This window comes from Monodelphis domestica, chromosome 6 (genome assembly GCF_027887165.1).
Source record: "Monodelphis domestica isolate mMonDom1 chromosome 6, mMonDom1.pri, whole genome shotgun sequence".
Lineage (NCBI taxonomy): Eukaryota > Metazoa > Chordata > Mammalia > Didelphimorphia > Didelphidae > Monodelphis > Monodelphis domestica.
The window spans coordinates 169,710,123-169,732,578 of NC_077232.1; the positions used below are offsets into that span (position 1 = coordinate 169,710,123).

The following is a 22,456-nucleotide window of genomic DNA, read 5'->3' on the forward strand; positions in this document are numbered from 1 at the left end:
ATTGACTATTTTTTCAGTGCTTTATGAAAAAGGAAAGCTTTTTCTGTTCACAAAAACATTTAGGTTACTTCATTAATAGATCTTTTTTCTTTCAGTAGTTAGCTTAGTTTTGGCTTTGTTTTATAGGATAATGATTTAGAACTGGAAGAAAAGAACTAGAGTTGCAAGAACAAGCCTTCTCTTCTGACCATTTTTATAGATGGGGAACCTGAGATATAGAGAACATAAGTGATTTATCTAAGGTCACAAGGTAGTGAGTAAGTGAATACTTACTCCAAAGCCATTATTTTTTCTGCCATACTATATGAATTAAAACACATCAGAAGTTGAGGCTTGGGAGTGTAACATCTTATGATATAAGGTGTAGAGATATAGGTGGCAGTAACAGAAGAATAAATGAACCACAACATCAAATCCAAAGTCTCAGATTTAGGAAGTTAAGAATTATCACTGTATAGTAGCAACAGGACAAGAAACATTTGGTTGTTTTTGCCAGTCTTAGTATCAACTTTAATGTATTTGCACCAGAGGAAAAAAAGGCAGGAGATTTAAAGGTAATTTTTTCTAAAATAAAAATTTATCTCTCAATAATGCCATAGTGGTTCTTTCTTTTATTTTTAAATTTATTTAGTTTCTTCAACACTTGGGAATGGCTCAGGTTTTTCCTAGATATTTTATAGTCTTATCGATGAAAAATCTACATACACAGATCCTTCCCAAGGATGAAAAATAAGTGAAATCGCCTAGATAATGCACAGCTCTTTAAATCATTAGGCTTATGATGGTTAAACATGGATTTTGCTCTTCATTCTCTTCAGGCCTCAGATCATAACTCTTGTCTATTAAATTCTTCACAGACCATCTATCCATATCCATTTTTCAAAGATAAGCTCGTGGAGTGACAGGGGTTGGACTAGATGACCTCTGGGTTCTCTTAAAAGTCTGAGATTCTAGGATTCTAGTCAATGTACTAATGTGCCACAAACCTACTCATTAAACACGTAGCACTTTAGGCCAGTGAAATAGGAAAAGATGAGAGGTTTTCAATGAAAATTTCTGACATGATTTCCTACGATGTACACATGTATTTACTCACTTCGAGCTGATAAATTATAGCTCTGTCAGTATAATATGAGATGCCTGAACTAGAGAATTATATTTTCATGGTCTTTTCCCTGCCCCCCCTCCAATTTTATTTTTGAAATACAGAAAAACCCCAACTATTTAGAGAAATAACCACAGAGAAGAATATTACTCAAATGAACTCCTCCAATCCAGCCAGCAGATGTCTCTCTCATATGCATACAGACATCAGAACTTATCCTTTTCTTAATTTTGAGGAAAAATTAAAGAAATGCAATATTCCTAACCTCAGGCTCATTCTCAAGAAGAGTTGAACAAATTCCATTCCATTCCATTCAATTCAATAAATTATGTATAAGTTAGCACATATACCTTAGAGGTCAAAAGAAAGGGAAAAACAAAATAAAACATGATTTTTGCCCTCAAAGATCTTCCAAGAAGATCAGGAATATATAACAGAAGGCAGATAAGTGACTCAGTGGATAAAGCACTAGGCCACTGTTCAAATCTAGCCTCAGATAACTCACTAGCTATGTGAACTTGGTTAAGTCTTTTAACTTCTGTCTAATTTAATCCATTGGAGTAGGAAACGGCAAACCATTCTAGGATCTTTGTCAAGAAGACTCCATATGGAATCATGAAGACCAACAATATCATACATGAAAAAACAAGTATGATAAAAACAAGGGGGTCCTGGAAAATGGTTTAACTATCAGCTCTCGTAAATTACATTATTAATATTTTCTTATCACTTTCTTACATCTAGGCAATCAACAAAATGACAATCCCAGCTCTGATCTGTATCATTTGCTAATTTCGAAAGTTTAAGAGACACGAGCCTCTTGGGTGGAGGATCAAAAAAAAAAAAGATTTTAAGGGAAGCAATAGAACTGCCAAAAGAATGATGAATAAACTGATAGGAGCAGGTTTAGTGGGTGAAACTACTCAGAAGAGGGAAGGATAAATGGGGGGAAACTGGTAGTCCAATATGGCTAGAATACAAAGGAAGTAAAAGGAGTACAGTATGTATACCAAAAAGGGAAGTGGGGAGATAACAGCCTGGATCTTCATCTTGGAGTGTGCTTTTAAAAAAAAAATTTTTTTTTATTTCTTGTTGTTTTCCCATGGTGCACTGATATAATTCATTTTGGCACAGAAAGGGATTATTATAATCTCTCTTATAACTAGGACTTGTTTTTCCCAACAATGCTCATTTTGTGAAAAAAAAATCTATGATTCATAACAACTATTGACTAACTGAATGCTTAGTCTGTGTCCAAGACGACTGTGTGGTTTCATGATGACAATGCTCTTGACCAGATTTTATTGTTATTTAAATAGTAGAAGGAAGAAGAGAAAAGATTTCCTAAAAGCTAAGATATTTTCAGCGAGGCTTTGGTAATGTGCATGTGATATGGATTGTAGCCATAATTAAAAAAAAGCATTTCTTTTCCTTGCATGGTCATTTATGATACTATTAGAATTCTGAGTAATCTGGTTGTGAAGATTATGTTTAAAACAATGACAAACTTCTGGTTTTGAAGAGAGCCTGAGCTGGGAGAAGGACTCGTCCTTTCTGTGACTCATCATCTACACAAGGCAACTGCCACAAAAGATCTTTTGTTGGTTTGTTTTTGGACAAAGACATTGTAAAAGTGACTTTTTTAATCATAGAGCATCAGAGTGAAATTAGAGGCCCTTATGAGCAACATCACACCAATAGCTTAAAAGTAAAGAAAACTGTGCTCTGCCAGTGCAGCCTCTTTCTGAATATTTATAATATTGCCAAATTCATAATTTTAAAAGTAGCTCATTCTACAATTGTAAAACTCTCCACTCAATGAGCCTTGATTCATTCATAGTAATAACTTCAGAATTCTGTTGTGAACTTCAAATGCCTATAACATATATAAAGTCCTTTGAACATTTTAAAGAGCTACATAAATGTAGAAAATTGAATATATACATAAATGTAGGATATGTCAGATTTATTATAATTTTTTAAAGTAATTTCCCCAAATTCTTAAATAGTACTGCTTTTTCATCCATTTAGTTTCCTTCAGTATCAGTTTCTTCTGTAAGAAAGAAGTGACTTTCTTAAATTGTCACAATATTTTGAGCAAAAGTGCAACCTTCTAGCTGTCGTTTGCCATTCTTTGCTCTTAGCACATACCCATACTAGAGTCAAGATGACCTGAGTTCAAAACCATCCTCACTCATTTACTAGCTATGAGACCCTAAGCAAGTCACTTAACCTTACTTGCCTTATTTTTCTCATTTATAAAATGAACTGGAGAAGGAAATTGCAAAGCACTCCAATATTTTTGCCAAGAAAACCCCAAATGGGGTCACAAAAACCTGAACAAAATGTAAATGACTGAACACACAAAATTATCTTCCAATAACGTTAATTTGTTCTGTTTTAGCCCCCTGGAGTACAGATGTTTCCGTACTTCAACATAATCATTGTTCCTTCAAAAATTTCAGTCTACTTTGATAAATATTTATTAAACGAATTATGTAGAAACCACATTGCTAATTCCTGAGGATACAAAACAAAACAAAACAAGAAAACAAACAATAACAGAAACTCTTTCCTTAATGAGTTTATACACAAAGGGAGTGGGAAATGGAAAGATAATGCTAAATACAATACTATATAAATGCAAAGAAAATACAAATTACTGTAGTCATTGCAAGAGTAATACGTAGGATCAAGAAAGATGCCCTTCAGTACCCTGCATATGAACTTTACTTTAAGAAAGCTAGGACTTCGAGTATATTCAAGGTAGAAGTGAGATGAGAGAAAGGCATTCTAAGCATTAGGAGCCATTGATGCAAAGGCATAAATAAAAGTGTGGATTCTGACTTTCTCTGTATTAGGGAAAATATGGGAGACAAGTTTTACTGAAATGAAGCATGTTGGAGGAAATATTGAAGTTTAAAAGCAAGTTGCAGTCATATTGAGGGGAGCTTCAATGATTAGAATCAGGATTTCATGTTTCTTCATAGAGACAAAAAAGAGTATTTGAAAGTTTGTGGGTAGGGAGATGTTAGAATCAGATCTACATTTAGGAATATCAATTTGCCACTGAGAGGAGGCTAGTGAGGAAACTTAAGAATCTTGAGTTAAAGAGAGAGTCATTGCAAAGCTATTTTAATAATCCAGGAAAGAGGAAGTAAAGACCTGATTATTTTTTATTGTCTGTTAGTGAAAAAAAGTGGATAAAAATGAGAGATGAAACCATGACAGAGTGAGTATTTTTGGCAAGTGATTAGATAGAGAGAAACATATTCTTTCCTCAAATGTTGTCTTTAAGAGGGCAAAGAGAGATGAAAGGATGGTCCAGGACACTTGATGTACACACACAATTAGCAAAAATTTTATGATTATAAAACAGTGAAAAGGAATGAGAATGACTGGCAAAATAAGTCAGAAGAGAACCATGAAGAAGTTATATCACAAAAGCCCAAAAAAGGGAAAATAAGAAAGAGAGTCATCAACAGAGTCAAATACAACAGAGCCAAGAAGGACTGAAGATTTAGATAAGGACATTCCTTAAATTAGAGAATTAAGAGAACAGTGATGACTTTGGAGAAATTTTCTGTGTTTTTAGAAAAGGCCAAGTCATCTTGAGACCACCATTTTAGAAGCTATGGCTAAAGGATATCATTATCTGAGTGATAATCCAGCCAAAGATATTGAGAAGGAAGGTTTAGATAGCTAGGACAAGTGCCAGGGGAGAGAATTTCCACAAAATTTAGAGAAAAAGAGAATATCAAGGAAGAGGGAATGTTAGAGACTGCAATCAGGTCAAGGAGAATAAGGAGAGAGAAAAGGCCATTGCCTTTGAGATGAATAGTTGTATGATTTTCTTCACTATCCCCCCCCCCCCCCCAGAATGATTATAGGAGAAAAGTCAGTTAATGGAGATAGGAATGACTCAAGGCTGAAGCTTAGCAGGGTGGAATTCATGAAATGATAAAGGGTCTGGACATTTGAACTCTTAGTATTGCTTTGATTTCCTTCAGAATACTTAGAAATCTTTTTTAATACAGTGCCTAACACCGGATCATGAGGTATTCTGTTATTCATTCCAACCCCATAACTTCTTTCTCTTCATATGCATCTTCAGTTTACTCATCTGTAAAAAGGAAATGATAATCCTTGAGCTACCTAACTCATAATGTTCTTAAATAGAAGGTTTTTTTGGTAATCCTATAGTGTTTTTCTAATTCCCTTTGATGCTAGAACTTTTTAAAAATGTGAAATTAAGGGGCAGCTGGTTGGCTTAATAGATGGAGAGGCATGCCTAGAGGTGGTAGGTTTTAGGGTCAAATGTGTCTTCAGACATTTCCATGACCCTGGGCAAGTCATTTAACCCTCATCATCTAGCCCTTACAATTCTTCTGCCTTGGTACCAATATACAGTATTGATTCTAAGATGGAAGGTAAGGTTTTAAAAAATGAATAGATATAAAATATATATTCAATGAATAGATATAAATATATATATTGAATATATATTATATATAATAAAATATATATTTGTTTTGTAATATATTCATTTTGTAATGGATATATAAAATATATATGTATTTTGTAATGAAAATATGAATACATATAAAATATATATTCATTTTGTATACAAAAACATATATTTACAAACACACACACATATATGTATATATCTCCCTACATGTGTATAAGACATTTTCCCCCAATTTAATATAACTCCTTGGTGCAGAGAATATATTATTTTTATATTTGTTACCCCATAAACAAGCATGGAACAATATCTTCCATATAGTAGATGCTTATTAAAATCTTATTGGTTGATATACAAAACTGAGTGATGATATGAGTGATGGTTTTGATAATGATGAAGGACAAGTGTCTTGAAAGAGTTAATGTTAGCACCTGACTTCCAGGATGAGGTGCTTTAATTATTCTGCATTGAGGGCCAGGAGAAGTGCCAAATGGTGTTATGCTTCTACTGATTCACATTGGCCCTCTGCTAATTGTTATGTATAAAAATAATCCCTCCTTCTGTGTATTTGCTATTTAACCAGCCTCCCCCCATCCCCTTGACTCCTTCTGCCCTGGAGCTGTGTGAGAATGTCAATTATCTCTTTCTCAAAAACTGAAATATTCCACTATCATGTAAGTTAAAAATAATCCAAGAATGCTGGAAAATGATTTCCAAAAATATGATTCCTTTTAAGCAGGAACCTTCATTTGCTCTGAATGGCTAAAATAGATACTTCATCACTGCCAAAAAATAATAATAGTAAAAGGAAATAGCATTTTTTTTCCTGCTTATGGGGGAAAAAACCCCAACCCGAAGACATTTTTTTTCTGGCCAGAATTGCATTGTTCCTTTTCTATTCTGATCTGTCCATAGAATTACAGGACCATTTTCACTCCAATATAACTGATCCTGGTATTGCTGATGGTTGGTATGGCAATGACCACACATTATTTTTCTGACGGTGGAGCAGAGTTAAAAGGCTATGCCATGTAAATATATAATACACATTTCAAGGACAGCTGGTGGATTCTTGCTATAGCACATTCTGACTTTGTGGTTAATATAACTTTTGTTCTCAGTTTTTCCTTCGTTGTTTTGCCAAAAAGAAGCAAAAGGACAAGGGAGAAGAAGACTAGAGAAAGTTACAAAAAGCTGTTTCTTTTTTGCTATAAAATTAGCATCATTCCTTTCTGCCCAGTTGAAGTAGGGCAAATAGCCCAAACATTACACAAAGTCAGAAGAAACTATTTTTCAAATATAAGAGAGAAACATAATTGATAAAATATTGAGTTTTCCTACTGCCACATATAGTGAGTATATTGTAGTCTGTAAGAGACATTTAAAAGCAATTAATAGCCAGAAAGGAGATTTTATAAAATAATTAGACAGGCCACTAATGCAGAAAGGTGGTATTTTAATTTGTATGGGGAAGATTTAATGCCTAAATTAAGTCCCCCTCAGACAGAGGAGCAACAATAAAGGATACTATCTGGGAGCTCGATTAAAATTTGGCAAAATGATTTTAAGGCTACAACAGTAATCAATCAGTGACAGCCCTCAGATTCATTCAGCTCAGACAGTGCCAAAATCTTGTCCCTCTTCTTAGTAGAAATGTAAGATGCCAGATTTCCTCATTGCCTTCATAGCAGGACAATTCACCTTGGCAGACAAACAGCACATTCTACCTCAGACATTACTAATTATTTTTTGAGCTTCTGGATGACTAGGTATGGCACATACAATTTTCAAACATGGCACAAGAAAATGGAATGTTATACAAAAAAGTAACTTCTTCCTTAGTAAAGCCAGAGAGAGAGAGCAAAAGAGAGAGAGAGAGAGAGAGAGAGAGAGAGAGAGAGAGAGAGAGAGAGAGAGAGAGAGAGAGAGAGAGAAAGAGAAAGAGAGAGAGAGAGAGAGAGAGAGGGAGGTGTCTTCTTTCACTGTAACATAATAAATATGGAAATATGTATTATATGATAACACATAAACAACCTAAAGCATAATACACCCCTCCCCATAGAGAAGTGGGAGGGATAGAAGGGAGGAAAATAGCATGGATCACAAAATTTCAGGAAGTGATTGTTGAGAAATTGTATTGACAGGTAGTCTGTTAAAAAGATAAACATTTTTTAAAGAGATAGACACAGAGACAAAAACTGTCATTATATTTCAATGGGGATGAGTTTTTGGATGAAGTTGTCCCTGTTCCCATCATCTTGCCCTTGTCTTATTTAAATTTTTCTTCCTCCTCAATTCCTCTGTCATTTCCCCTTATCTATAATATAGCACATTACCTTTGTAATGCACCTTGAGGTTTACAACATTTTTCTTACCAGTTTGTGGTAAATAGTACAGGAATTATGATGATATTTTACAAATGAGGAACCTAAAAGTCAAAGAGGTTTAATTAGAAATTAATTAAATAATTTAGGTGTATAATTAATTAGAGAATTAATATTAAATTTAAAGTTAACATTTGGACCCAACTCTATGTATTCTATTGACAATGCTTTACCAATGACAAAGGATGCCTTTGTGCTACTGATTATGACTCCCACTAAAACTCATAGAGTAACATGTCATTGATGTGATGCATCTTGCTTAACACTCACAGAAAGTAGTAGGAATATTTTTTTATCATTAATCTAAACTCCATTTTTTCAGATTAGCAAAGGAGGTTCAAAGAGGAAATGACTTTGGAAAATAGAATCATATGATTATGGAAAAGACAATAAAACTAATTTAGTTTCCAAGTTAATAAATGAGGAAACTGATGTGTATAATAAAGGGCTACTGGACTTGCTTAATGTGGGAGGAGTAATAATGGCAAACAGGATAGGGACTGGTTCTTTGATTTGATTAACAAGATCCTCCTCTACAATTGCAGGCTGGCACTTTCTCTGAAACTTGTCTTAGAGAGTTGTCTTGATCACTAAGAGGTCAAGTGTTTTGACCAGAATCAATAAGCCAGTATGGGTCAACAATCAGGGATTAAACCCACTGCTTCTTTGCTCTAAGACCAACTTTCTATTGACTGTGCTATCCATGTGGCCTCTCAAGTTAGCTTCTCAATGGTTTCATATATTTCACTCAAAATCTTAAACCAGGCTGCCAGAGTCACACATTTTGTTAGTTTCCTATATGGTAGTGGAACACTACAATTCTAAAGGCTTCTTTCCATTATACCACCTAGTTTTCCAGAGCTGTAATTAGAACTTTTTGTGATGAGGGAAAAATGCATGAAATACACTGCAAATACTGCAAATTAGGTCTCCTGTGAGGAGGGAAAGCAGCACCAAATAGACAAAGCTATTTAGGGCACAGTCTATAGGAGAACATATGATAGCTTTTTTGTTTTAACTCATTCTTGATAATTAGTTGATGAATTCACTTATTTCTTATGAGGATGGACTGCAAGTATTGCTAGTGTACAAACTTTTACACCATGGGATATAGTCTTGATCCCTTCACCTTAGTCATGGCTCCAGTATTACTCATTCTTTGTCAGGGCTTTAAGCTATGCATACAAAAGTCCACAGAATTAAGTTCTTCCTTCTCCAAGAGTAGCACAATTATTTGATAACACAAAGTTGAGAGGGACAAATAACACTTTGGATAATGGAACAAGGATTCCAAAAGATCTAAACAGGTTAGAACACTGGCCAAAACTAATAAAACAAAATTTGATGGTGATAAGAAATTCTGCCTTCCCTGTTTTTTTTCTCCCATATGTATCTCTTTTATTCTTAGAGCAGTGAATCTTTAAAAGTATTTCATGAGAAATGAAACATAGTCATTTGTCTTCCTTTGTAATATACTAGAAAGTCAATAAAAAAGTTGAATTTTCATTTTTAAAAGACAACATATATCCATGATGTATGTGTTACCACAAGTTCTCATTACTGAATTGGAATTTTTAGTCATCAGAACTTTTTTTTTTCAAAATAAAGTCAAATTTCTGAAATAAAATGATTTGGAGATCATGGATTTCTGAGTATAAAAGGATGCCACTAACACCCCAATCCAGCTCATGCCACAGAAAGAATTCCATATACTATACTTAACAGATGACTCTCCAGCCTTTGATTGAAGGTCAAAGGAAGAAAGGTCAGCATCTAGCAGTACTTCTAGAATCCACTTAGAACATTATCATGTTCCCAGGAGAAGCTCAGCTCCAAGAAGCTCATTTTCCCAGATATTGAGATAGCTTTGCTACTCATACCATATCATTACCTTTGGAGCCTCTGCCCCTGACTGGAGGACTGAAAGGGAGAGCTGAAAATCTTCTCCAAATACTTTAGTGTAAAAAAAGGATTCATAGCTCAGTCAAATTTCTCACCAACTCTACAGGTTGGATTTGACTGCACCATAATCATTCTCTGACGCCAGGTACCTCCTCCACCAACTATCAGCCTTCTTTTTCAGCTTTGTTCTGTGCATTATTATCTTCTTCAACTACCTGGTTACTCTTTGAGTGGTCTCTATCTCTATTTTTTCTTATTTGCATATATATATATATATATGTGTGTGTGTGTGTGTGTGTGTGTGTGTGTGTGTGTGTGTGTGTGTGTGTCTATATTTATCTAAAGCTTCCCGAGGCGAGAGAAGCTTTAAGGTAGGAAGATAGAGGAAGGATAGAAGTTTTGGATACCACGAGGGGGATGGCGGAGCCAAATTAGAGATATGAGGTGGCAGGAATGAGTCAGAAATCCAGGCCTTATTAATTATCAATGAGCCCCAGCAATACTCCAATCAGTGGACTACTCAGAAGGCTTGTACCGTCCAGTGATCCAAACTTAATACCACACAGGTCGGAGAGATGATAGAGAAAAGAAAGTGCCTGGCCGAAGGCCAGGTCCCAGGTAAGAGAAATAGAGAAGGATTAAAGATCTGGCCAAGCTCCAGCAAGGACAGACATCAGTGGGAGCTGAGATCCAAGTGAGGAAGAGAGGGAAGAGAGGAAGAGAGAGGTGGAGCCTGCTTCGGATGTATTTAATCTCTTTGATATGCAAATATACACAATACATAGGGATGATTATCATTGGTTAAGGACAAGGTATAGGTGTGGTTTCTCTTAACCAGGTGAACACAAAGAACCCTGTTTTCCCGCCTAACCTGGGGGAAGCTGGGGTCAAGGGTCAGAGGCTTTCCCAGCCATGTGCAAGACTGAGCATGCTCAAGACTGAGCATGCTCTCTTCTAAGACAATCTGTACATACTAACTGTTTCCCTTGCCCATAGCTAGGGGTGGACTGCTACATTATCTTTCTGTATCTATATCTTCTTGTCTCCCCTATTAGGTCATAAGCTTCAAGCTTCTTGAGATCAGGGACGATCTCTCACTTTCTTTGTATCTCTAGCTAACTGTACTTATGCAATAGTAGGTTTTTAATAAATGTTGACTGACTGACTTGAAAGTGGCAGCACAAAGGGAACTCTAAGTCTACTATTTTAAGAGAAAATAGAGAGCGCCTAGCAATCTTTTTTTGGCAAATTCTTTGCAAACTAGGTACCAAATTCCTAGTGTATTAGCCTGAGAAGTAGGGAGTTAGTGAATAATAATGTCAGAATCAGGAAATTGGAAGAACTTTGACTAATTTCTAGAGCTTAGCAGAAATGGAGTTCTATTCAAAAGCATTCCATAGTGAAAATGTAAAATGGTTGAAGGGAAGAATAGCAAGAATTACCACTTTGTAAAGCACTAAATTGGCCTGATTGTCAAGTGAACGGATCCTGGTCTGGAGTCACTTATAAATTGATATAGATAAATTAACAGATAGGTAACTAGATACCTTAATGAATAGACAAGCTAATAAATAAATAAATAGGTGAATGCATAAATAAATCATTAAAAACCAACAGGTAGTTAGATAAATGAATGCATAAATGAACTAACAAACATAATAAGTGTTTGCTAACAACAAATAACAATAACAAAAATAAGTGAATGAATAAATGTTTTAGTGGGACAGTTCAAAGTCAAAAGTTTCAAAAATAGTGTGAGGGAGGGATAATGAATAGGAGATTCTATTCTTAAAATTATGAAAATAGAAAACAAATGAGAAAGAAGAGATTGTGGCTATGAAGATAGGAGACAATTCACTTATCTGTGTTCTTGTTACACAGGCAAAATGAATGTTCTTTAATGCTATGGGGGAAAAGCTGGGTTTGGAGTCCAATGATTTGGATTTCAAGGCCAGATCTTCTACTGATTGGTTATTGGGCAAGTCATTTGTCTTCTTTGTACCTCAATTTCCCTATCTATTAAATGAGAGTTGGTCAAATTATTTCAGAGGACATTGGTCAGATTTTCTGAATCTATATTGCTATGACTATTAGTATTTCTATTTATTTAGTTGGAATTTCATTTCTCTTAAACATTTCCCTAGTCTAACTTTCATAACAGGAAATAATCTCAATTAAATAGCAAACAGTCACATATTTTAAGAAACATTTCTAAGCTGTTGTACAGATTGAGTTTTTAAATTAAATTTAAATTTGTTTGTTTAACAAGTTATTCATCTAAAGTCCTGACTACCAGTGTTTGGTTTTGGGGAGGAGTTAAACATGATAATTTTAATGATTAATTCAAGTATTTTGAACTAAGGAAATATTCCAAGTTTTATTTCATTAATTAAATGTTACTCAATTGCATGCAAATTAGTTGACATTCTTTAAAAAAATTTAAATTTAATTTACATTTTTAACATTTGATTTAATTTTTAAAACTTTAATTTTAATTCTTTTTTCTCTTCCCTCTCATGCTCTTTAAGGCAAGAAATGTAATTATATATGTCATACAAAATATATTTCCATAATAGCCATGTTACAAAAGAAAACACAAAACCCAAGAAAAATAAAGTTAGAAAAAAAGTTTCAATCTGCATTCAAAGTTCATCAGTTCTGTCTCTGGAGGTGGGTAGCTTGTTTCATAATGATTCCTTTGGAATTGTCTTATGTCATGCTATAGATCAGAGTATTGTCTTTCAAAGTCAATCATTCTTAAAATTTTGCTATTAGAGTGAACAATATTCTCCTTGTTCTGTTCACATCACTTTGCATCAGTTCATAAAAGTCTTCCCAGATTTTTATAATTTCTTTTAGCATAATAGTAATCCATCTTAATTATATACAACCACTTCTTAAGCCATTCCCCAATTCATAAATATCCCCTTAATTTTTAGTTCTTTTCCTCCATAAAGAGCTATAATATATTTTGTGTGTGTGCAAATGAATCCATTTCTCTTTTTCCCACATCACTTTGGGATACATATGTAGTAATGATATTGGTGAGTCAAAAGGTATGCTTAGTTTTATAGCTTTTTGGGTCCTAATTTTTCTTTTTTATTATGTTAGCCAATCTGATAGGTGTGAGATGATATCTCAGTTGTTTAAATTTTCATTTTTTTCTAATCAATAACTATTTTAAATACTTTTTTCCCCCTGTGACTGTTGATAGCTTTCATTTCATCATGTAGTAATTCAAAGCACTAACTTTCACTGTCTTGGATTATTAGTAAGATGAATACAAACCGTCTTTTACTTTTTCCTTTCTTTCTTTCCTTTCTCTTTGTTCTATCATATCTTTTGGCTATCCTATTTATTTTGTGTATACTTGCTATTATACATACTGAATTCTACAATCAGAACATTTCTTAAGGGTAGGATTTTCTGTTTTTATTTTTTGTTTTTTATCTATATCACTATTACAATTCGTATTACAACTGTGTCAAATAAGCATGCTGAATAGCCTCTAACTGGAAATAGGTTTTGTTTACTGTATTCTGCTTGAGCAAGTATGTCTTGAAGACAAATTTTGTCTTCTTTAGATGAACCATATGCAGTCAGGATAGTAGTCTCATATCATACAAGCTATTTTTTACTTTTTATCATGACATCAAAAATTTAGAAATAGATAAGACTTCAGAGTTCTAGTCCAGTATTGTTAACTTCCATGTAAGGAAACTGAGAATTTGTGAGATTAGAATAAAGATTTCATACCTAAAGTTTTTTTTTTCTGCAACAGAAATATACTTTTTCCTTTCCCATTGAAATTAGAAAGAAAAGCCATTTATTTACCTGTGATAATGCATTTTTTTTTTGTAAAAAGGAATAAAAAAGAAACTTTTGAATTAAATCTTGACAATCTAAGCATTATTTTTATATGGAAGGAAAACATCAAAAAGAGTATTCTTTGTGTCAGCAAATGTAAAACTTGTTTGATAAAATAGCTTGAGTGATAGAATTCAGACATTTTGAATTCAAGCCCTGTCTGCCATGCATGTTAATAACTACGTTACTTTCAGTAGATTACTTAGTCTTTCTGGCTAAGGCCGACTCTGTAAGAGCATCAGGAAACTGTAAGAGAAAAAAAAATTAGAGATGACCTATGTGGATAGAAGTGTCCAAATGAATAAAGGACTTTGACATATTGATGCATTTATGAAACCAGAAAGATATTTCCCAAGTGAAGAATCTTAGGCCATAAAATAATAAAATTTTAGAGTTAGAAGGGCCCATAGGTTTCACATTTTACAGAGGCAGAAAGAGACTACTTGTGGAAAAGTATGTTATGGTCAAAATAGGGCTACAATTTATGTCTCAATACCAACGTTCTAGTAACCACTAAAAGTATAAAGTTCTTTAGACTGCAAGAGAATGGGTCATATAAACATTAATTTGTACATAGATAAGATTTGCACATGGTGCCAGTAAAATAGATTCCATTTAAAACCAATTCAATTAAGAAATTATATCTGTTCAATCAAACTAACTGGGAATAACATTAGGTGAAAGAATTTGCATTCAAATTAGATTAATCATCTCTAAAAGGACACAGTCTAATTTTTTCCCCCCAGGATAATCCAAGATAAACAAAGAACCTCTTTTAAAAATCAAATATTAGGACATCCATGCATAAGTCATCCCATGGCTTTATTATCTGTCTCCAAAAAAGCATTTAAAGTACTAGGCTGGGCCTCATTAGGTCATCATTCTTCCACCAAAATAAACAATCATTCATGTCTCCATGACCTAGTTTATGGAGTCAAGGGAAATCAAGGACATGTTGCCCCCTGACTTTTTCTGTTGTGCCATAATGAATAGATTTTTCCTCTGTGGTTAGTCCCACCCAAAGGTTGAAATAATATTTTCACTCCAATTGGATTATGTAAAAGATCAACAAATCAGTAGAGTCCCCAAGACAGCTGAACTGATAGGATTTATTCTGAACTCTTAAGGGTTTTAAGAAAAATTTAATTTGAAGCATCTGTTTATGACTCATTTAATCTTAGATCATCTTTTTTTCTTCCCTCTCCTCATGTCAATGCTCAACAAAAAGTTGCTTGATGTTTCTATCAGGCTGATTAATTTGTTATAAAAGAAATAACATGGGTAAAAAATAATCCAAAAACAAAAAGGTTAACAACTAATAGGAAGTTGTTAGGAGTCAAGTTGAGGTTTGCTTTGAGAAAAACACATCCTAATAATTATAGTTATCCAAAGGTGGGACAGGCTTAGTGGGTTCCCCTTACCTGTGTAAAAGTTAAAATTAAATCTCAATAATAATATTATATTTTAAGAGATGTATTAATGATAATTAGAAATCAAGGAATAAAGAAGATACAAAATAAAGACCATGTACCCATGGCTTGTTAGCCATTTTTTAGTCAACCCCACTCACCATTAATGCTGATTCTATATCAGAGAGAGGGAGCCTCCAAAGCCCAAGCCCTTTTTCTTCTGTCTATAGGAAGTAAATAATGACAGGAAGTCAGTGGGCTCTTGGGATATGTACTTCTTTTTTAGGGTAACAGATTTTCAATCATAGGCCTGGAAATTTTCAAGGAAAGCCTAGATTACCACTTGTACAGTAATTTGTACTGGTGATTCCTTTGTGAGCAAGGGTTAGAGAAAATGCTTCCTCAGGTATCTTCTAAAACTGACATTCTGTTAACCTATGCCTCATGTTCAATTGAAAATTTAACTTATTAATTTTAAACTATTTGCAAATGACAAAATTTGATTTTTAAAAAATTCCCAGCTTTTGTGTCTTAAATTAAATTAGGGTTTATTTTTTAATAGGATAGTTTTATGAAATTTAGATATTGAGATGACCTTATTCCATCTAGGCAACCAAAACCCAAGTTTTTGTTTTTATAAATGATGGAATAGGTTTAGAAATATTGAATTTCTATCCAAGGGTACAAAGACCCTATAAAGAAAACATGCTAATGCAAAACCCAGTGGAATTGCTCATTGACTATGGCAAGGGGAGTAGATTGGGGGAGGGAAGGGAAAGAACATGAATTATGTAACCATGGGAAAATATTCTAAATTAATTAATTAATTAAATTTTTTCAAATCACTAAAAAAGAAAAGAAAACATGCTAAATAAAAGTAAATACAATGAATTATTTGCTGAAAGGTCATGATATCTGAAATTTTTATGAGCAAATGTAATAAAGACACATAATTCTCCCTATCTGTCTATGGAAATAGTAAGATACTTCTATATTAATTAGACTATACTCATCTTCTTTTTCCATAATATCAGATTCATGACATTTGATATTTTCCTCCATTATCTTTAATAGTTTCTACCTTTTCTTTATGAAAATAATTGGAAAAAAAGAATTTAATGAAAAGAAAATGATTAGAAATATCCTCTCATAGTCTCACTGCTATAGCAGAAAGTCTTATACCTGGCACTGACAATTTCCATTCTTAATCTAAAGATTCTTTTTTTATTAACATATTTACTTCTTTTGAATTGCCATTTATTTTCCATATATAAGAATATGATGTGAAATAACAATATAATACATATGATTTTTTTCAAATACATGATAAATTATAATAAATATACTGATCCTAGAGAACCAAATTCTCACACTATGTTCAAAATTTTGTTTCATTCTTATTTCCCTCCCTTCCATGTCCCCAAGAATTCCTGATTCTTAAGCCAAGATTTTACCAAATTACAGCTTGGACATATTAAATACAGTGGTACCTTGACACACAAGTTGAATTTGTTCCGTGGCCAAGCTCATTACTCAATTTGTTTATGTGTCAAATTGAATTTACCCATTTAAATGAATAGACATGCAATTAATCCATTCTGGGTCCCAAAAACATTAATTTTTTTTGTTTTATATGCTTTTAAGTACAAAAATGTACTTCATAAATAAGCAATAAACATATTTATGGATAATAGTATAGTAGTAGTCTCTCAGTAACCGAGGATGACAATTCTCTTTGTGCGCTTTTATCTATGATAGATGAGTGTGCACAAAGACACTTGTGCGTGAAGGAGATTTAAGTGGAAAAGTCGATGCACAGAGACAGTCCCACTCTCTCGGCGTTGGAAGCCTGGGTCCAGTGGCACGAAAAGTCGTTACACCTGGAGACTTCCTCAGCTGCATTGGATGGCCATGTTGTCCTTTGTGTTCCAACACTCCCTAAGCACTCCACAGTGCTTTGCTGCATCGCCCTCTCAGCCATTGAACCTTCTTATTGGTTTCTTCTGCCTGTTCCGCCGAAGCAGTCTTCACATGCTGGGTGAGCAAAGCCCTGGTTCACCAGGGGTCCATGACCCGATGGCTACCCTCACAAGGTTTAGCCGGCCTGTCGAAGCCGTTGCCCGGGGTGTGGCCTCTGCCACATGCTAGCAGCTACTGGGAGCCACAAGTGAGAGCTGGGTGTCAGGTGGGGGTCAGAGGCTGGAGAGCTGCCCTAGGAGGGCACAACAAGCCCTCCATACCAGAGATTGTAAAGATTAAAATTTAGGGGAGACTGGGGAGACTGAGGCAGGTAGAAATTAGTTTCTCTCTGCAAGGAGTAATATATTTTTTAGAGGTTTATTAAAGGTTAAAGATTAGAGAATATACAAGTAAGAAACATGTGCCTAGGCCAGAGGTCTAGACAAAATAACCTCACATCATGAAAGAGACTGCCTGCTCCAAAACGGAAGTCCAAAAAGAGCCGAGAGAGAGAGAGAGAGAGAGAGAGAGAGAGAGAGAGAGAGAGAGAGAGAGAGAGAGAGAGAGTGAGAGAGAGAGCCTCAAAAGCCTTTGAATCAGCTTAAATACCTTCTCGATCTCGGCCCAGGTGAGATTACAAGGCATTCTGGGGAAGTGAAGCAAAGGCTCGTGGGGATTGTAGTCCTGTATTCGAGTCTATTTTTTACAAGATACTACCCCTCCCTAAGCACTCCAAACACCCCTTGATCTAATCAGTCACACCCTTAATTGCACTGTGCTGGAGCTTTACCCTTAGCTTAGCTTTAGGCTAAAAAATCATCCCCTCATCCCAGTACTATCAGCTACCCCAGACTGTGTACTATGGCCTTATCTGAAGCCCAGACTGGAACTCTTGACTTCTCCACAGGTTTGAAATTTCAAGGGGTGTGGCTTGGCTTGTATTACTATCTTCCCAGGCAGGATATCATGAGTGCTGTCTTGGACTTAGATTCTGAACCTGTGACAGTAGATGGGGGGTGCGATTGCTCTTGGCTTCCTCTTTCCACCTATAGCTATAGCCTCTTGTTGGCTCTGCTCTCCTCTTACTTCAGTGCCCCAGATGTTCTCTGCCTATCTTTTATGTTTTTGTTTTCTTGAAAGTAGTTTCACTCTGCCTCCTTGTTGGTTCTTTCATTCCTGTATTCGTTTTGTGGTGATATTTTAATCTTGGTCAGAGAGGATTGTTATAGTTACACAGTGCTGTTCTGGTTCACTTTGCCATATTGGCTTTCCACCTGGAAGTCTAAGTTTTAACTTTTTAACTTCTATGTTAACTTAATAATATTATGCTCTCTCCACCACTCCTGCCCCTCGACAGTGATCAAAGATTTAGAAAGGAAAAAAATCTAAAACCAAAAAATGCCTTATAGGTACATGTTTACAATCCCTATTAAGGGGGCAAGCTAGTGGGTCATTTGAGATCAGAAGTTCTGAGCTTCATTATGATTAAAGCTGATCAGGTGTCCTTATCAGTACACTACAAATGATCCATTGGGAATTTAAGGTTACTAGGGTGCTTAAGATGATCCATTTGAAAAAAATGGAGAATATTTAAATTCCTATGATTATTAATATTTAATATTAGGATTGTACCTTTTAGTGTTTGAAGTACTTCAAGTTTGTGGGAAATAAGGTCACCCAGACACAAGGAAAAAAAACAGAGAGAAATGAGGAGGATTATGTAACATCATCTGCTGTATATAGTGGATATTTAATAACTATTTTAAAAATTGCATCAGTTCAAATAAGTGTTATTTCTCCCTTCCTTTAAAATATGCTATATGTAATTATGAGCCTATCAGTTTCACTGAACCAGTTAAGGATCTGCCTGGATAAAATTTGCTGCTTAATTGACTAGCAATATTACTAGTAATTTACCTTACTTTCTTTGTTTTGTTTTTTAACCATGTTCTCTTTTGTAAAATGGCTAATGTGGAAATATATTTTGCACATGTATAATCTACATCAAAGAGCTTTCCTTCTCAAACTGGGGAAGAGAAAAGAAGCTGGGAGGGAATTCAGAACACAAAGATTATTAATGAAAAGAATGTTAAAATTATTTTACATGTAATTGAGAAAAATAATATAAAACAGTTTTAAAAGAATGTAAAATTTCATAAAAGGATTTGAAAAGGAAGCTTTCCTCTAATTACCATGCAATAAATTACTTTTCTTTTTCCTCAAAAAAATTCTAAGTTGCTAAGTCATTTTGCTAAGATAAAAATAATAGCTCCATAATCAAACAAACTGAAATTCACCATTGTCTTACAAGATGAGATCATCTTATTATTATTGTCCATCTTACTAAAATTATTAGAAATGAGAGAATTTAATTTCTGTGACTTTTCAAGAAGTACATTTAAGCTCATGTTAGAAGAGAGGCTTCATGTGGGCAATGACTGAAATGTTTTATACATCCTTACACAATGCATGATACATACAGACTGAACTCTATTTTAACTGTATGATATTTCATCACCTCTACCTTTTTATAATTAATCGATTTATAGAGCAAGTAAATATTATGAATAAAAGCATCATAATAGTCTAGAAAAATTATTCCTCTTCTTTCGATTTTTATTTTGGATTCTATGCTTTCTATCATTTATGCCTTTATTCTTTTTTCCTAAAAATTGCAGAATTCTTAAATATCTCAAAGGAAGTACTTTTCAAATGAATTTAATTTCTGAACACAAGATTATTTTCCCCCCATGGTAGTTCAAAGAAAGGATAGATTACTGCAGCCTTGAATATAGGTACAAGAATTTCATCTGTCCAGAGAGTTCCACTGGTCTCAACTCAATGACAAATGTCAGCAAGAGGATCTTTCTAATAACTGCATTTACAGAACTGGAGCAAGGTTCATTTTGAGATTCACGTTTTCACATATAATTTAAATTCTTCCTTGGCTATACAGACTGACTCAGGCTGCACCCTCTGTCAGGGCTCATTTGCACAGCTATATTTGTTGCAAGTTCAAAAACATGCTAGAGAGCTGATCTCTTTTCATCTTTTTTCTTCTCTTCCTCTCACACTAAGGGCAAATTGTATTTTGAGTCCTATTACAAATGGGGGGGAAAAGTCATCCTCTCTCTAATTTCCTCAATTATCCACCCAGCACTTTAACTATTAACATCATTAGTGTCAGTGATGCATGTACAGACAGAATTGGGCTCTGGCACAACACATGAGGGGAAACTACTATAGAAGAAAGCTAAAGAATATAGCCTGTTTGACCTATGCTGAAATATGTGTCCCAGTTTTGAAAGGAGCTTAGTCTTACCTAAATCCTCTTTAGGAACTTATACTTGCAGCAAAATTCAAAGGCAATGGAATTCAGGATTCTCATGTATTCAAGTTTATTAGTGTATATTCTATGACAGAGTAGTGGCATGCAAAGAAGGTTGATTCCAACTTTAGCAGACTTGGGTTTGAATCACTATTATATAGTCTTGAGGAAATTAGTTAATGTTTCTGAGATTAATTTTCTTTATTTTTAAACTGAATGAATTGGCCCTGACCAGTTCTAATTTACAAGATTCTAAGAGGATTATAATGACTTTTTGAATGATCGTAATGCTATAGAATTCGTATCCATCATATTTCCCTACAATTAATTTCTCAGTCCATTATTATATATTATACTCTTCTCTACATTCAACATTCTCTGTCCTTTCATCATGCCTTTGTAGAGACTAGCCCTCATTCTGTAGAATTCCTGTATTCCTTCAGTGTGCTGCTTAGGTGCCATTTCTCTTTTCTTAAAATGACTGTGTTACTTTGAATATACTTTGCATTTATTAATAGGTGTCCAGGATGTATCCTATCAATAGAATAAGCTCCTTATAGGAAAGGTCCTCTTCGTTTTGGTCTGTGTTTCTACATCTCTTAGCATAGTATCCCACATAAAATATATGGTTAATAAATATTCATTGAATTGAATTGAATCCAGTCAATAATAGATTCCAAGAACACCCTTCTCCTCCTTCAATTGCTAGTGGGGAAAACAAAAACAAATAGATCTTTTATTTCACCTCATACTTCTCTCTATCCCATTCCTTGCCATTTATTTCTTTGACTTACACTTTCATGTCACTAAATGGAGATAATAATAGAACCTTCTATAGAGTTTGTTATGAGGATCAAATGAGATAATTTATCGCTTTGTAATTCTTACAAGGCTATATAATTTGAGTTATCAATATAATCATTTTAGTCTTTTCAACTTTATATTCAATGGAGTTTAAATAGAAATGGTCCTGGGATAAATTGCTATATTTCGTTTGTGCATATATTATACTAAATGTTTCATCATACTGCATATGGACAAAAAATAATTGATTTCTGTAACCAGGATACAGGTTCATCTTCTGCAGATACTCTGAAAGCATCTTTGGGACAGCTGCATTAGCAGATAAAATATCATAGCTGATATATATTTCTTCCTGTTCCTACATGCCTGTGATCTCCTTTTATTAGTCTCTATAACTTAAGAACATTTTGTTCTTTGTAGCTTGGAGGTTATTTGTGTTTAATATAACTATATCTATGAAAAATATTTAATAAATTTTGTGAGGGTTATTATTTTGCCTTGGTGATTGTGAGGTGATAATTTTGCCCGAAACAGTACTAAAACAGTATCACATTGTTGAAGTTTAGAATTCATTGTATCCTAAAAGATATATTGGAATCTGCATTTACAGACTAGGAATTTGGTGTCTGTTAGCCTGCTGGTAAGAAGAAGGATGTTGATGATATATGATGCTTCCAATAGCCTGTTTTTATAATTCTGAAACATTCCTCAGTTCTATTGACCTTAATCTCCATTGCAAGTCAAGCAACTTACTTTATAGTGATCTAGAAAATGGAAGTCAAGGTATCACTTGGTTATTCATTTCAATTTCTGGCTATTATTTTTTTAAACACGCATCCATTTTGAATATTTTGATTTTCCCAAATATAGCAGTTTAGGTATTTGACAAATCCTTAGTTTATTTTTTTTTTCTGCTTCAAATCTGGAGTGTCAACAGTTGGTAGAAAAAAAAAACATGAAACTGCTGATTGAGATAATTGGATTAATATATTTTAGCCCTCAATAATACTTAGTAAAACTCATCCATCTTGTTCACTTCATATTATGTACTCACAGTAACTATTCTGTTTTTTTTTTTTAAATTTCCTAATGCCTTGTTCTCTTCAGTCTTCTCTATTATCTCAATTCCTATTATATTGAGATCAAGGTCATCTCACATAAACTGCTTCAACTACAGTCATTTACATGAAGAGTCTTCTCTATTCTTGACCTATTTTCCTCCGTTCCATT

The 22,456-nt window shown here is 34.1% G+C and overlaps 1 long non-coding RNA gene across 2 annotated transcripts in view; it reads left to right on the forward strand.

Annotated features, from left to right (window-relative positions):
* The window catches only part of LOC103101252 (uncharacterized), a 205,521-nt gene that overhangs the window by 18,921 nt on the left and 164,144 nt on the right, over positions 1-22,456 (forward strand). The gene's annotated exons all lie outside the window — the stretch shown is intronic.